The 13,747-nt window shown below is 45.8% G+C and overlaps 1 protein-coding gene across 1 annotated transcript in view; it reads right to left on the bottom strand.

Annotated features, from left to right (window-relative positions):
* RNF212B (ring finger protein 212B) overlaps positions 1–13,747 on the bottom strand; it is a gene marked incomplete at both ends in the record, with an annotated part of 44,107 nt that overhangs the window by 19,122 nt on the left and 11,238 nt on the right.

Raw genomic sequence — 13,747 nt, 5'->3', positions numbered from 1 at the left:
GTACTTTATTACTGCTCTTTTTCTTCTGGAAGATCTGGTCAGCTGGGCATGGTGGCACAAGCCTATAATACCAGTACTTGGGAGACTGAGACAAGAGGATTGCAGATTTGAGGCCAGCCTCAGCAGTTTAGCAAGAACCTTAGTAACTTTAGGGAGACCTTGCTTCAAAATAAAAATAAAAGCCGGGTGTGGTGGTGCACACTTGTAATCCCAGTATTTGGGAGGCTGAGACAGGAGGATTGCAGGTTTGTGGCCATCCTCAGCTATTTAGTGAAGCCCTCCACAACTTAGTGAGACCTGTTTCATAAATAAAAAATAAAAAATACAGCTGGGGGAGTAGCTCAGAAGTAGAATGCTCCTGGGTTCAATCCCCAGTACCACACAAAAATTTTTTTAAATATAAATAAATAAATAAATAAATAAAGGGATGGGGGTGTAGTCCAGAAGTAGAATGCCCCTGGGTTCAATTCTCAGTACCACACACATACACAAGAGATCTGGCTTAAACTGGATGTGGTGCTGCACACCTGTAATCCTAGTACTTAGAAAGGAAGGGTGAGACAAGAGAATCCGAGATTCACGGACAGCCTCAGCAAGTAGTGAGGCTCATCGACCTAGGGAGACACTGTTTCAAAATAAAATTAAACTAGGACTAAGGGTGTAAATTGGAGGTAGAATGCCCCTAGGATCAATCCCCAGGGCCACAGAAAGAAAGAAAAGAGAGAGAGAGAGAGAGAGAGAGAGAGAGAGAGAGAGAGAGAGAGAGAGAGAGAGAGAGAGAGAGGGATCTGGCCTAATTTACAACTCCTTAAAACTTGCCAAACCTGAAAGTTCAGCACTAGGAAAAGCTGAAGGTTTTCCTTTCTAGTACCCTGGCTTTCTAATTTCGTGTGTGTGTGTGTGTGTGTGTGTGTGTGTGTGAGACTAGGGATTAAACCCAGGGATGTTCTATCCCTAAACTATATTCCCAGCCCTATTTTATTTTATTTTATTTTATTTTGAAATAGGGCCTCATTGAAGCCGGGCGTGGTGGCGCACGCTTGTAATCCCAGCATTTGGGAGGCTGAGACCGGAGGATCGCAGGTTCACAGACAGCCTCAGCTACTTAGTGAGGCCCTCGGCAACTTAGTGAGACCCTGTTTCAAAATAAAGAATAAAAAACAGGGCAGGGGGTATAGCTTGGAGGTCAAATGCCCCTAGGTTCCATCCTCAGACCCGCAAAATAAATAAATAAATAAATAAATAAATAAATAAATAAATAAATAAATAAAAGAAATAGGGCCTCAATGAAGTTACTGAGGCTGGCAGAGAGCCTTGGATCCTCTTGTCTCAGCCTCCCATGCACTGGGATTACAAGCATGTGCCACCATGCTCAGCTAGTTTCTACTATTTTAAGGGGAATATTCTGACATAGTAGAATGGCCTTTTAAAAATATAATCTTAGGAGAGCCGGGCATGGTGGCACATGCTGTAATCCTACCATTCGGAAGACTTAAAAATAGGGCTGGGGGTGTAGCTCAGAGGTACGATGCACCTGAGTTCCATCCCCAGTACCGCAAAAAAAAAAAAAATATATATATATATATATATATATGCATATGTATATAAGCATACATATAAGCACACACATATATTTTATAAGCATATGTATATGCTTATAAAATATAAGCATATATATAAATTTTATATATATATATATATATATATATATATATATTATTCTTAGGTGCAGTGGTGCACACTTATAATCCCAGTACTTGGGAGGCTGAGAAAGGAGGATCCAAGGCTCTCTGCCAGCCTCAGCAACTCCATGAGGCCCTATTTCAAAATAAAAAATAATATAGGGCTGGGGGTATAGCTTAGAGGTAGAATGCCACTGGGTTCAATCCTCAGTGCCACAAAAGTAAATAAATAAATAAACTCATCCTGAGGAAAAAACTGTTCTTCAAGCTCAGGATCAGCTCTGGCTTGCCTACTATTAGCTTGGACTCAGCTTCTATATTCTTGACTTAGCAGCACTGGTAACCAGCTCCCGCTCCCCATGACGCCTGCGCAGCCCCTGCAGGCTGCTTGTGCTGCGGTGGTGCAGGGGGAAGAGGCACTAAAGGAGAGCAGCTATTTCTGAATGTTATTTCTGGGCGCAGACACGTAATTTTATCTTTTGTGTCACTTTAATATTTGCTATACTAATGTACCTATCATGAGATTGCTGAATCAGATCAAAAGTTAATATTTAGAAAGCGTTTTAGCTTTGTCAGGCTCTGCTTTTGAGTACACAGCAGTATTTAGTCTCATGTGCTTCTTCCTTAGCCTATAAAACTTTTGTCAAGAGTTCTTCCCTGGATCTAAGTATTCTTCTCATCAACTTTTTTTCAGTTTTTTTTTTTTTTTTTTTGTGGTACTGGGGTTCCTGGAAGCCCTTCTACCTCCAGGCTACACTCCCAGACCTATTTTTATATTTTTTTATTTGGAAACAGGGTCTCCTAAGCCAGTGCACAAGGCTGGCTTCGAACCTGCGCGATCCTCCTGTCTCTGCCTCCCAAGCGCGGGGATTACAAGCGTGCGCCACCACGCCCGGCTTCAGTTTTTTTTATGATACTCCGGCTCGAACCCAGGGGCAGTCCACCTCTGAGCTACACTCTCAAGCCTTTTTATTTTTATTTTGAAACAGGGTCTCAATTAGTTGCTGAGGCTGGCCTTGAACTTTTGATCCTCCTGTCTCAGCCTCTGAAGTACTAGGATTACAGGTGTGTGCCACCACTTCCAGCTTCTCATTAATTTTTTTCTTACCTAATTTGCAAATTGCTTTTGCCATTTTACTACAGATTATACCTAAAAGTTTATATAATCTCTAGCCTCTTTAATTTCTACTGAAGGGAAAACTAAACTCATTCTAGATATGTAAGAACTGTAGTTTATTTTTCTAACAAAGGCTGTTTTTTTTTGTGTGTGTGTGGTACTAGTGACTGAATCCAGTGGTGCTCTACCATTGAACTTCATCCCCAATCTTTATTTAATTGCTAATTAATTAATTTTGTGATACTGGGGATGAAACCCAGGGGCCTTCTACTCCAAGCTACATATTTTATATTTTTTTAATTTGGAAACAGGGTCTCACTAAGTTACTGAGAGCCTCACTAAGCTGCCGTGGCTGGCTACAAACCTGCGCAATCCTCCTGTCTCAGCCTCCCAAGTACTGGGATTACAAACATGTGTCATCACGCTCGGCCCAACATTTATTTTATTTATTTATTTATTTGTTGGTTGGTTGGTTGGTTGGTTGGTTGGTTGGTACTGGGGATGGAACCCAGGGCATTTTACCTCCAAGCTAGATAGCCCTGATTTTTTATTTTTTATTTTGAAACAGGGTCTCATTGAGTTGCAAAGGGACTCACTATGTAGTTGAGGCTGTCTTTGAACCACAATCCTCCTGTTTCAGCCTCCCAGGCACTGGGTTTACAAGCGTGTACCACCACGCCCAGCTCAACCTTTATTTTCTACTTTGAGAAAGGGTCTCACTAAGTTGCCCAGGCTGCCTCAAACTTGGGGTCCTCCTGCCTCAGCCTCTCCAGTAGATGGGATCACAGGTTTACACCACTATATTTGGCTAATGCTGGTGTTTTGATTTTCGTGGTACAGGGGATTGAACCCAGAGGCATTCTACATCCAAGCTACGTCCCCTGCCCTTTTTTATTACTGTTTTGAAAGACCTCTCATTAGGTTGCTGAGAATCTTGCTAAGTTGCTGAGGCTGGTATTGAAGCTACAATCCTCCTGTCTCAGCCTCCAAAGTACTGGGGTTATAGGCATGTGCCACAATGCCTGGCTGATTATTGGTTTTTTATTATTTTTATTTTTTATTTGCATTACTGGGAATTGAACCCAGGGGCATTCTACCTCTGAGCTACATCCCCAGTCCCATCTAAGTTGCAAAGGGCCTCACTAAATATCTAAGGCTAGCTGTGAACCTGTGATCCTCCTGTCTCAGCCTTCCAAGTACTGGGATTATAGGTGTATATAGGTATATACTACCACTCCTGGCTTGGTTATTGTTGTTGTTTTTTGGTTTTTTTTTTTTTTTTTGGTGGTACTGGGGATGGAACCCAGGGCTTTCTATCTCCAGGCTATACTCACAGACCGATTTTATATTTTATTTGGAAACAGGGTCTCACTAAGCTGCTGAGAGCCTCACTAAGTAGCTGAGGCTGGCTTCAAACCTGCACAATCCTCCTGTCTCAGCCTCCCTAATGCTGGGATTACAAGCGTGCATCACCACGCCCAGCTTGTTATTGTCTTTAATAAAGGCAAAACATACATAGTTCAGGAAAACTGACTAGAGCAGAAGCAGAAAAAGGTCATTCAGTATCCTACAAGTTACCTAAAAGGTAGGGGAAAGTAATAGGCATTATAAACAGATATAATAAAGGGGTAGGAAGAGGGGAAGAGCTAAATGAGTGATGTGTGCATGTATGCCTCTACCATCTTGTACCTCATTAAGATGTATAACTAGGCCTGGTGTGGTGGCTCACGCTTGTAATCCCCGCGCTTGGGAGGCGGAGACAGGAGGATCGCGCAGGTTCTAAGCCAGCCGCTCTGGCTTAAGAGACCCTGTTTCCAAAATAAAAAGTATAAAAATGGGTCTGGGTGTGTAGCCTGGAGGTAGAAGGGTTTCCAGGAACCCCAGTACCACACACACACACACACACACACACACACACACACACACACAAAAGATGTATAACTACAATACACCAATAAAAAATAAATAAACAGATACAATAAATAGCCAAGACACAGTGTCCCCAATATTCCAATATTCAAGTGCTGCCTTGGGATAAATCCATGGTGAAATTAAGTTATATTAATCTAGCATTAAGAAAAAGGTTCCATTACCTCCCAAAAGCAACACAGGCTGGTGACCAATCCACATGGATGCTTTTGGGGAACTTTAAAGATACAAACTATAATCTGGGGATGGAGGCGCTTGCTTGTAATCCCAGCATTTGGGAGGCTGAGATAGGAGGATCGCAGTTCACTGACATCCTCACATACTTAGTGAGGCCATTTGTGACCCAGTGAGACCCTGTTTCAAAATAAAGAATAAAAAATAGGGCTGGAGGTATAGCTTAGAGGTAGAATGCCCCTGGGTTCCATCCCAGTAACACACACACACACAATAGCAGATACTGAAATAGGCCCAGTTATGTAAACAAAGGGTGAGCTCAGTAGGTTCATTATAAGACATAGGTTATTTAGACATAGGTTATTTTGGCCGATTAAAAACAAAATGCCGGGGGGGGGGGGAGGGTCTGGATATGGCTCAATGGTAGAGCACTTGCCTAGCATTCACAAGGCCCTAGGTTCTATTCCCAGCGTCACCAAAACAATAAGAAATAAAAACAAAAGGGAGCCAGGCTTGGTGGTGCATGTTTGTAATCCCAGTACTTTGGAGGCTGAGGTAGAATGCATCAGGGTTACATTCTCAGTACTGCAAAAGCAAACAAACAAACAAACAAAAAGGTTACTTGGCATGGTGGCACATGTCTATGAGCCTAGCGACTCAGGATTCTGAGGCAGGAGAATCACAAACCAGGTCAGCCTAGGCAACTTAGCAACATCTTATGTCAATCAATCAAGCAAGCAAGCAAGCTAGCTAGCTACCCAGGAGTGGTGGCCCACACCTGTAATCCCATACTTAGAAGGCTGAGATAGGAAGATCACAGGTTCCAGGATAGCCTCAGTAATGTCGGAGACTCTCAGGAGCCTAGCGAGACCCTGTTTCAAAACAAAAATAAAATAAGGGCTGCTGGTGTAGCTTGAGTAGAATCCCCCTGGGTTCAATCCCCAGTGTTAAGTTGGGTCCTGCACTCATGTGACTTTGTGTCACATGACCTCTGCAGGGCAAGGGAGGGGCTGAAACCCCCGCGAGAATTGGGTGTTCCCACGAGTAAAACCCCCATCTCGCGAGATGCATGCCTTTAAAAGGAGAGCCCGCGTCCTCAAGCTTCGGACAGGCGCGAGGGCCCCACGGTGCCTCGCCCTGATCCCCGGGAGAGCCGCGCAATTAAAACTTTACATGCCACGTGTACCGGACCTCTCTCGTGTTTTTCACACTCCGCCGTACGCACATTATTTTTATTTTACTCGCATTTAATTTTTTATTTTACTTATCATTTGGTGCCGAACCGGGAGAACTCTTGGGTCCCTCCCCATTTTTTTTTCCTTTTTTTTTTTTTTTCTGTTTTCTCTTTTTATTTTTACTCTCTTTTTGAGCCCCGGACTCTCCGACCCGCCAGCAGCTCGACTGTGAGGTCCCACACCAGCGCTCCGCTTGCAGGCGTTGCTCCCACCACTGCCGCTTGGACCTCCTAAAACCGCCGTTCCCGCCTGCCCACGCCGCCTGCTGCTGGAATGGGACCGCGCCGCCCGCGGACTGCGCCACACCGCGTGCCTATGTCTTCTCCACGCCTGGCGTTGCTTAGACCCGCCTGCCGGGGCCGCCTGCCTCCTCCATCTAGGCGGCCGCCACTCTGCTAAACAGCCCCCGGCCTGCCAAGTCCAGCCCGCGCTCCAGCTGGTTTCTCCACTCGGACTCGCGCCCTGGCACCCTTCACCCTGTGCCTGCCCACCCCTGCTGCCTGGGCCTGGCCATTCCGGTAAGCAGCCACATGGAATTACTGGGGGGGGGGGTCGCCAGCTTTGGCCCGCCATCTTGGACACGTGGAATCACTGGGGGGCCGCCATCTTGGCCCCACCATCTTTAACCCCTCCCACCTCATGGCCTCACTGGAGGCCTCGCCATCCTTAACCCCTCCCACCTCATGGCCTCACTGGAGGCCTCGCCATCCTTAACCCCTCCCACCTCATGGCCTCACTGGAGGCCTCGCCATCCTTAACCCCTCCCACCTCATGGCCTCACTGGAGGCCTCGCCATCTTTAACCCCTCCCACCTCATGGCCTCACTGGAGGCCTCGCCATCTTTAACCCCTCCCACCTCATGGCCTCACTGGAGGCCTTGCCATCTTTAACCCCTCCCACCTCATGGCCTCACTGGAGGCCTCGCCATCCTTAACCCCTCCCACCTCATGGCCTCACTGGAGGCCTCGCCATCTTTAACCCCTCCTACCTCATGGCCTCACTGGAGGCCTCACAATCTTTAATCCCTCCCACTTTCCACTCCTAACCAATCCTAGGAGTCGGCGGCCATCTTTCCGGCCCGAGCCAGGCAGCTTGGCACTTGCTCTGCCTGCCAACTGCCTGCGCGGGCCAGGACCTCTGCCTGCCGCTTGGACCTCCTAAAGCACCGTTCCAGCTTGGTTCTCCGGTCACTGCCGGGACCTCTGGCTGGTTTGCCCCACCCGCCCCGAGCCAGGCTCACTGGCGGTGCTCCTCGGGGCCCAGCCTCAGCATCTGGCGCGTGCCTGGAAGCCATTTTGTCTCCACACCGCCTGCCCGGCAAGCCATGCCGCCTGCACACCCCCACTGATCCCACCTGCGCCAGCCGCCAGTGCCGTCCACACCAGCCACCGGCATCCACGCGCCCCAGCTCCACCACGCTCCCAGCAGCTTCTCAGCGCTTCTGTCGCAGCCAGCGCTGGCTGGCAACACTTCACTCCGGTAAACTGCCTCCTTCCCTTGGTTAGCGGGTTCCGGACTTGGGTCTTCCGGTCCACTGGGACCCAAAAATCCAAGCGCTTGGTGACCCATTGTCCCCCGGTCCACTGGGACCACCCTGTGGATGACCAGGTCATCCTCCGGTTTTGAGAAGGAATGAAGACGTTCTTCCCTATCTCTTAACCTCTGTTTCCGAACGATTGAGCAGGGAAATCGGGGACGCCCATTTCCTGTTCTTCGTTTCCGCCCGCGAACCAATTATGGGGAGTCGAACCTTTATACTAGCAGATGCCCTGAGAGCCTGTCTGCCTTGATATGAGTTGGGAAATAGGTTGCGGTGGCCCAGGAACAGTTAGGAACTTTTCTAAGTGGTCTGGTATCCCTCCAAATGCTCTCCCCCATCAGCTTCCATTTATTTTCCCGCCAGCTGCCATTTTGTGATGGCGCATAGTCGCTGCCTGGTGATGTCACAGTCGCCATCTTGGCCCGCGCCAGACTGCAATTTTGCTGGGTGGCTCGCGTGGGCGTGCCCTAGGTGCTGCGGGAAACGCCGGGCCGGGGCTGGGGCGACACTCTCTGTCTGCCCGTGCGGAGTCCGCATTGCCATTCTTGCTGGACACCCGTCTCGGGACGTGCTCTTTGTGAGTATAGGTCCGTCGCAGCTGACAGAACCTTAACATAGCATCTAAGTTTTAATTCCAGAGAGAAACAGGCGGAAATGGAGCATACACTCCGACTTTGCCAAAAAGCAGATCCCTGGTAGCTGCCCTTCGGCTGGCGGTGGCGGCTCAGCCACCTGGAGCGCCACCTAGGTGTGGAGGACTGCAACAACAACTACCTCCAGGAGCCTGCCTCAAGTGGGGCAAAGCCACGCCTACCAATCAGACTGCTCAGCGTGTGGCCAGGAGGGCCACTGGAACAGTGCCCTTGGAAAAGGGTGAGCCCCAGGTGCCTCAACACAGGGGGAGCACCTTTCCAGACCAGGCCCCGCCGCTGGCCCTACTCAGCCTGGCTGAAGACTGATGGCTCCTGGATCCCTCAACCTCCATCCTCTTTGCCAGCTCAGGGTAGCTCTCCAGGTACTGAGTAAACCAGTCTCCTTTTTGGTCGCCTGCTCAATCTCATGATTTGTTTTTTTCTTTAATAGCCCTTGCCTGTTCAAGCCTCCTCAAGCGCACATCACTAAGCTGTCCAGGGTAACCTCCAATTCGCACTGCAGCTATGCACCCACCTGCACCCCCTTCTGGGGGACTGAACTCCCGACTCCTCCCGGCCTGGGGCCCCTGACGACGCCCCTTGACAGCAGGAAGAAGCTAGAGGGTCCAATCGTCATCCATTATCCCTACCATCAAAAGGCCGGAATGTTAAGTTGGGTCCTGCACTCATGTGACTTTGTGTCACATGACCTCTGCAGGGCAAGGGAGGGGCTGAAACCCCCGCGAGAATTGGGTGTTCCCACGAGTAAAACCCCCATCTCGCGAGATGCATGCCTTTAAAAGGAGAGCCCGCGTCCTCAAGCTTCGGACAGGCGCGAGGGCCCCACGGTGCCTCGCCCTGATCCCCGGGAGAGCCGCGCAATTAAAACTTTACATGCCACGTGTACCGGACCTCTCTCGTGTTTTTCACACTCCGCCGTACGCACATTATTTTTATTTTACTCGCATTTAATTTTTTATTTTACTTATCACCCAGTACTACAAAAAAAAAAAAAAAAAGTAAATAGATAAAAAGGGCTGGAGATGTAGCTCAGTAGTAGAACATCCTTGGGTTTAAGCCCCAGGACCACAAAAAGGGGGAGGGTTGTTTATTTATTATTTATTTATTTATTTATTATTTTGCGGGTCTGGGGATGGAACCCAGGGGCATTCAACCTCCGAGCTACACCCCTGCCCAATGTTTTTATTCTTTATTTTGAAACAGGGTCTCACTGAGTTGCAGAGGGCCTCACTAAGTAGTAGCTGAGGCTGTCTGTGAACCATGATCCTCTGGTCTCAGCCTCCAAAATGCTGGGAATACAAGCGTGCGCCACCACGCCCAGTTGGGAGGGTTGTTTATAAAAGTAATATATGTTTTGGAAATTAATATTACTGCATGGTCTTCTTTGTACGAAAGAATGGCGTTAGCTGGGCATTGGTGGAGCATGCGTGTAGTCCCAGTACTTAGAAGGCTGAGGCAGGAGAATCATGGTTCAAGGCCAGCCTTAGCAACTTAGTGTGACCCTGTCTCAAAATAAAAAAATAAAAATAAAGTCGGGCGTGGTGGCGCATGCTTGTAATCCCCACGCTTTGGAGGCGGAGACAGGAGGATTGTGCAGGTTCGAAACCAGCCTCGCTGGCTTAAGAGACCCTGTTTCCAAATAAAAATATTAAAAAAATAGGTGTCTGAGAGTGTAGCCCGGAGGTAGAAGGGTTTCCAGAAACCCCAGTACCACCAAGAAAAAAATAACAATAATAATAATAAAAATAAAAAGAGTTGGGGGTCTAGGAAGAGGAAGAAATCCTCTGTGTTTAATCTCTAGTGACAAAAAAAGAGCATTTTTTTCTTGTTTTGAAGTACTGGGAATGGGAGGGCATTCTAACTCCAAGCTACACCCCCAGCCCTATTCTGCTGGGAGATGGTGGAAACTTTAGGAGATGAGGCCTACTATAAAGACATTAGGTCATTAGGGGCATGTCCTTGAATGGGATATTGGGACCTTGTCCCCTGTACTCTCCATCTTTGCTTCCTGGTCACCATGAGATGAGTGCTTTTTCTACCACATACTTCCTCCATGATGTTCTGCCTGGCTCCAGGACTAAAACAATAGAGTCAGCTGAACAAGGACTAAAACTCCTGAAAACATGAACCAAAATAAATAAATTTTTCATGTATTTTGTAATAATGATGGAAACCTGACTAACAGTTCCTAAAGCCCTTGGAATTTCATGAGCAATAGAAGAATTTTTTGTTGTTCACAATAAGCTCCTTTCGACTATGCCAGAATTTGTGCTAATGAGATGACTCTTGGTGGGGGGGCTCTTAGATAATTAATCTTCAGGATGGGGGCTCCTTGTCAGAGGACCAACTACTAATTAGATTGACAAAACATTCTGCCTCAACCCTTCTCTTTTTTCTCCATATCCAGAAAAAACCACCAATGGAAATATTTGATCAATGATGCCTAAATAATGGGATCCTCATTAAAAAGAAAAAAAATATCCCTAAACAAGGTTTGGACAGTCTCCAGGTTGATGAACACAGTGAGGTGCTGGAATGATGGTGTGCCTGGAAAGGGCATAAAAGCTCTGTGCCCCTCAATCCCATACCTTATTTTATGCATATTTCCCATGTGACTATACCTGAATTATATCTTTTATCATTAACTAGAAGTAATAAGTATATTTCTGAATTCTGTGCATCGTTCTAGCAAATTAGCAAAGCAGAGGGAATGAGGGAGAACAAGACTTGTGCATTTGTCATTAACTGGATGAACTGTGGATAGCCTAAGTATCCATTTTGGGGAGATAAAACTGTGATTATATTGGGGGATATAGCAATGAACAAAACAAAATTGCTCTCAGTCTGTATAAAGTGTACAGTCTATGTAACCTATAATTAATAACAAAAATGCAAATTATGTGTTATTAAGGAAACAAAAAGTTTTCTATGATAGAGAATAAAGAGGAGATATAATTAGTTAGTATGGTCAGAGAAGGCTCCTCTGAGGTCCCATTTAAACTGAGATAATAAAGTGTGAAGTTGCCTACACTTTAATAATCACTGAACCATGGCTATGAATGAGATTATCCAAAGAGGGTATATAAGAAATAAGGAAAGAATCTAGGATAAAATTCTTGAGAAATACAACTATTCAAGAGATGGACAGAGGAAAAGGTATCCAAAAAGGAAAGAGGACAAGTTGGCTATACTAGCAAAGAATATTTCAAGGTGGAGATAGTAGATTTCAAATGATGCTGAGAGATCAAATATCAGAAGAACAAAAATTATTGTCCGCTAGATTGGATAATGATGATGCAGTTGGTGTCCTTAGCCAGAACAGATTCAGTGAGACAGTCAGAAGGCACCCTACAGAGGGTTGTAGAGAGGTAAAGTAGTAGAATGACAGTAGACAAACACCTATCAATGAACTCCAATGTAGGTTCTTTCTCAAGACTGAACAGGGACACCAGCAGTCCTCACATTGCCAAATCCAATCCACCTTGTTTTGTCCTCATCTTAAGAGCTTGTTTTGAGGTTCTGGCAGGAGATACAGCTGCTCCCTTAAGACCAGTCCTCCCCTCTCTTATGAAGTTGTCCTCTTTGACCTAGTGTGTGGCTTCAGAAGGAATGCACATGGAGTGGTGAGGGAGGAAGGAGACACCTCCTAGCCAGCCAACTCAGCTGAAGCAACCCTGGCTATCAATGAGGTGATAGATGTCGCCGCCAGATCACCCTCACATCCTGTCTTCATCTTACTTCACCTCTCACAGTATTTGAACCAGCTGATTATTTTTTCCTTTCCTGAACTGACCTCTGGGACACCACGTTCTCTTTGTTTTTAGATGTGTGATTACAGCTCTTTGCAAACTTCTCTTTCTCCACCTAGTTGCTGGATATTGAAGGGACTCTTATAGATGATAGAGATGATAATTTCTTACAGATGATCCTATCAACTCCCAAGGCTTTAATTAATTATTAATTATTTTGGTGCTAGGGATTGAGCCCAGAGCTTCTCACATGCTAAGCACATACTCTACCACTGAGTTATACCTCCAGCCTCTCCCAAGGCGTTAAACATCATCTATATCCTGCATTGTTCCATGTTTTATCTCAGTTTTTCCCTATGTCCTAGGCTTCATAATGGCAAATTTATCTGCCTTCCTGTCTTGTCCATTTGGATTTCTAACAAGCATCTAAAACCTAGTGTGAGCCAGATGAGTTGCAGGTTTGAGAACAGCCTCAGCAAGTAGTGAGATTCTCATCACTCTTGAGACTATGTATCAAAAAATGAAAATAAAACAGGATTGAGGGTATAGCTTGGAGGTAGAATGCCCCTGGGTTCAATACTTAGCACCATGAAAATAAGTAAGTAAATAAATAAAAACCTAATGTGTCCAAAATTATATTTTTGCTTAAAACAGTCTTCTCAGTTTGGTAAAGGGTATAATCATTCCATTCAGCTATTCAAGGGAAAAAAAGGTATCTTCCTTGATTCCTCTCTTTTACTTGTTGCCCGCATCAAAATCAATAACAAGTTGTACGAGTTCTTCCTGGAAAACATATTTCAGAATTGACCACCCCTCTCCATTTTTATTGCCACCACTTTAGCCCAAGAAGTCTTGCTTAGACTTTCTGTAGCCTTTTAACTGGTCACCTTGTTTCTACTCTTAACCTCTCTGTGATCCATTCTTACTCAAGAGTCAAATTCTCTTATGAAATTATATATGAAAAACTCCATTTCCTTGTGTTAAAACCTACAGTGATGTCCTACCACACTTAGAAGAAAATCTAAGCTCCTTGCAGTGGCCTACACATACCTCTTTCTCTGACCTTACCTTGAATAACTTCTCTCTTGACCAGCCATAAAGTACTTGTGTTCATTCATTTACAAAAATTTCTTATGCACTTAATTTGTGTTAGAAATCTAGTTAGACATTGAGTGTTAAAATTTTTTTTGCTTTTGAAAATCTCATAGTTCGTGGGTAAAACAAACATATAAACAAATAGAACAAATCACCTTTTCAGAGTTAAATATTTTGCAGAGTTAGACAATGCAGTATAGGAGTACAAAGGGCACAACAGAATTTTACCCACAGGAATCAGGAAAGGCTTTTACCAAAGAAAAAACAATTGCTGGAACGCATTTAAAGATGGCTAGAAGTTGGGCATGGTGGTGCATGCTTATAATTCCAGAATTTAGGAGGCTGAGACAAGAGGATCAAGTTCACAGCCAGCCTCAGCTACTTAGTGAGGCCCTTTGCAACTCAGTGAGACCCTGTTTCAAAATAAAGAATAAAATGCCAGGCGTGGTGGCACATGCTTGTAATCCCCGTGCTTGGGAGGCGGAGACAGGAGGATCACGCTGGTTCAAAGTCAGCCTCACTGGTTTAAGAGACCCTGTTTCCAAATAAGAATATGAAATAGGTCTGGGAGTG

Source organism: Muscardinus avellanarius (assembly GCF_963383645.1).
Source record: "Muscardinus avellanarius genome assembly, chromosome: 12".
NCBI lineage: Eukaryota > Metazoa > Chordata > Mammalia > Rodentia > Gliridae > Muscardinus > Muscardinus avellanarius.
This window is presented reverse-complemented; position numbering and strand designations above follow the sequence as displayed.